A 3,997-nucleotide genomic window follows, 5' to 3' on the forward strand; every position below is an offset into this window, starting at 1 on the left:
GAGTACAAAACCTCCCGAACAAAAACACACGTGAACAGGACGGAGAAACGAGCGATCTCTTATGTAAACAGATGCATATGAAAAATAACAGCAATAGACAGCATATAAATTAAAACTGCATAATGTTACAGAATGAAGTGTTGATCCAGGAAGTGGTATATGTCTGTGCAAGATTTGGAGGTGTTGATGGAAGCGATTTACTGGATTTATGCTTTGATAATCGTACTGAATATCATCCAAATGTAGTGTTTGATAAAAATGTGATTTGCTTAAAATTATGCATTTTTATGAAACCTACCTATATTCAACTGTTGACAAAAAAAAGAATGCTTTAAGCTAGAATAAAACTGATTTTTTTTGTTTAAAAGTAGAGGCTCTGATCTTTATTTTGGTGTATTGCATATTCAAATATTCATACAGCAAAATATACTGGAGGCCATAAAATTTTAGTGAAAATCATCAAAATCGCTGGCTGCCAACTTTTTTGAAAAGAGTTAATTTGGCTGGTGTTTCCGGCTGCAGTGAACGGCGGCTGGTCGACGTGGACGGAGTGGTCAGTGTGCAGCAGTCGCTGTGGGCGGGGCTATCAGAAGAGGACGCGCAGCTGCACCAATCCCGCGCCTCTGAACGGAGGATCCATCTGTGAGGGGCAAGCCATCCAGAAACTGTCCTGCAACCCGCTGTGTCCAGGTATGACCACGCTCCGTATGTTGCATTCTCAACCGCTGAGGCCAGTGTTTAGAGAGAGTGCTGGCCGATGGCTGATAATGCTTATATAGTATAATCATTTGAGCAATTTACAATTCAAGAAAAAAGTAATTTAAATTCAATTGAATGTAATTTTTAAATAAATACAGTTTAATAGCATAAATCCTTGTTTCAGTGTTTAAATAATTATATCTCACATTATAGCTCACATTTTCAATGTGTTCCCAAACTTGATTTATTATATTGCATTTATTTTTGCATTTAACTTTTTTCATTTCAAGTTGGTATCAGTATAATAGTTTTAGTAATTAACAATTTGAGTAACAATATTATTATTATTATTTACATTTTTTAACATTTAAATACATAGGATTAAATAGGATAAATAAATATTTATTTAAGCCTTAAAAATCCCACATTTTCAGTGTTGTCTCAAATATTAATTATATTATATTTATTATATTATATTATATTATAGAATTCTTTCCATTTAACTTATGTCATTACAAACTATTATGAGTATAATAATTTTAGTAATTTACAATTTGAGTATGCATTAGATTTTTTTTAATTAAAAAGGTTTAATAGGATAAATAGCTCCTTATTTCAATGTTTTATTAAACATTGAAAAAAAAATTCAAAGTGGTTTCAAACATATTTATTATATTACATTTTATTTTATTTTTTAATTTAACTTTTTCCATTAAAATTTGTTATGCATAATAATTTGAATAATTTACAGTTAGTATTTGTAAAATACATATGATTGAATTGGGTATATAAATCTTTATTTAAATAAAAAAATCAATCAAATTCAATGTGGTCTCAAATATAATCTTCTATTCTATTCTACTCTATTCTATTATATCAAATAAGATATTTAAAAATTGCTTAAAATTAAAACATACATACATTTTACTGTACGTTTAAGAATTAAAAATATTAGCATATATGTATATACAGTATTTTTTGTATTTATTTATTTTTTTTTTATTTTAAAATATTTGAAAAAGGCCATGGGCGTTATCGATTGACACTGAGGTGAGTAGACTGACCGGTTGAGTGTGTTGTGGTGTGTTTGCTGCAGTGGATGGTCTGTGGACGCAGTGGAGCAAGTGGTCGACGTGTGGGACAGAGTGCACTCACTGGAGACGGCGCGAGTGCAGCGCTCCAGCCCCCAAAAACGGCGGCAAGGACTGCGAGGGAACGGTGCTGCAGTCCAAGAACTGTACAGATGCGCTCTGTATGCAGAGTGAGTGCCGCCCTTCCTCCTCCTCCTCTTCCTCCTCCTTCACAGCACAACTACAGGCCTTTTCACCATCCACAAATCCCATATCACTGCTCAGATACGCTTTCACCCTCTCCATCCGTCTTTAACTGCAAATCAGTGTTTTTGTGTTGTTTTTCAGTTAAAATATCAAAACATCATCAAAACGAGACAGAAGATTAAAAGCAGAAGAAATAATAGGATAAGAAATATAAACTTCTCTGTGTTCTCTAAAAACAGGTCTTGTCTTACATAAATGTGACCCTGGACCACAAAACCAGTCATAAGGGTCCATTTTTTTAAATTGAGATTTATACATCATGCATTTATTATACATTTATACATCTGAAAGCTGAATAAATAAGCTTCCATTGATGTAAGGTTTGTTAGGATCGGACAGTATCTGGCTGAGATGCAACTATTTGAAAATCTGGAATCTGAGGGTGCAAAAAAATCTAAATATTGAGAAAATCATCTTTAAAGTTGTTCAGATTAAGTTCTTAGCAATGCATATTACTAATCAAAAATTAAGTTTTGATGTATTTACAGTAGGAGATTTACAAAATATCTTCATGGCGCATGATCTTAATATCCTAATGATTTTTGGCATAAAAGAAAAATCTATAATTTTGACCCATACAATGTATTGTTGGCTATTGCTACAAATATACCCCAGCGACTTAAGACTGCTTTTGTGCTGCAGGGTCACATATATACTCGAGAAACAACATAATCTTGTTTCAGGGATGTTTCTGTATTTGTACAGACTGAAGCAGAGTGTGCTCGTATCCTCTGTAGTCGTCTGACGGATCGAGTTGAAGTAGAAGTCTGTGTTGAGTCTATGGTGGTCGTGTGAACAGAGATGTGACGTTAAACTCCACTTCAGCAGCTATATTTAACATAATGATAAGTGATTATATCGTACTTACACAAAGTTTCATAATTGCTCCACGTCTTATGATTACTCTGATTTGGACCCTATTTTAAAAAGCGCAGAGAGGAAAATCACAGTCGCTCAGACTCTTTCTCCGCTGTTTTTCTTGTGAAGGCAATTATACGTGTTGACAAGCAGTTTTATGATTCCTCAACTCTTTCAGAAGATGTTTTAAGCTCATGTAAGTGGAAAAACAGAAAATAAAACCTGTTCTGGTTCTTATTCTTCTGTAATCATTCGTTTAAAGCAGAAATGCCCAAAATTGGTCCATTGATTTGGCGGTCCATGTCATATTAAAAATATGCCGAAAAAACATGCCATTTTTGTTTCATTTTTGCACTGAAATGTAAAAAAGAATATAAGTGAATTTTATTTAAAAATTGTATAATAATTTATTTAAAAATGTAAAAAATTGAGTACATTTTAATATAATATAGTTGGATGTAATGCAGCATTTACTTTTGGCCCACGGCCCTCAATAAAGTTAGATTTTTGGCCCGTCATATTAAAAAAGTTCAGGAACATCTGATTTAAAGGGATAGTTCACATAAAATTAATAATTTTGTAATCATTTACTCACCTGCATGTCTTTCTGAACCCAAGACTGACTTTCTTCTGTAAAACTCAAAAGAAGTAGTTCAGCTGAATGTTCACGCTGCTCTTTTCCATTTAATAAAAGCAGAATCTGATTACATTCCGTTGAAGCATATTTATATTTATTTATTTTTTTAACTTGTTTTTTTTGGTGTTTTTTTTTTTTTTTGCATTTAAATGTAAAAAAAACAATGTAAGTGAATTTGATTTAAAAAGAATTTAAACATTTAAAAAAGTTATTTAAATTTTTGTTAAATTATTTAAAAATGTAATACATTTGTATAAATATTATAAATCAATTATATATATATATATAAATATTATAAATTAGTTAAATCTAATTAAATGCCATTGAAGCACATATTCATGTCTAATTTTTTTGTTTTTGTTTTAACGGTTTTGTTTTGTTTTTTGCAATGTAAAAATCAATATAAGTGAATTTGATTAAAAAATAATTTAAGCATAAAAAAGCTATTCAATTTTTTTTTAATTAT

General features: G+C 31.2%; 1 pseudogene; it reads left to right on the top strand.

Moving 5' to 3' along the window:
• LOC107668634 (netrin receptor UNC5C-like) overlaps nt 1-3,997 on the top strand; it is a 73,991-nt pseudogene that overhangs the window by 28,823 nt on the left and 41,171 nt on the right.

This window comes from Sinocyclocheilus anshuiensis, unplaced genomic scaffold, assembly GCF_001515605.1.
Source record: "Sinocyclocheilus anshuiensis isolate Anshui unplaced genomic scaffold, SAMN03320099.WGS_v1.1 scaffold116, whole genome shotgun sequence".
NCBI classification, from domain to species: domain Eukaryota; kingdom Metazoa; phylum Chordata; class Actinopteri; order Cypriniformes; family Cyprinidae; genus Sinocyclocheilus; species Sinocyclocheilus anshuiensis.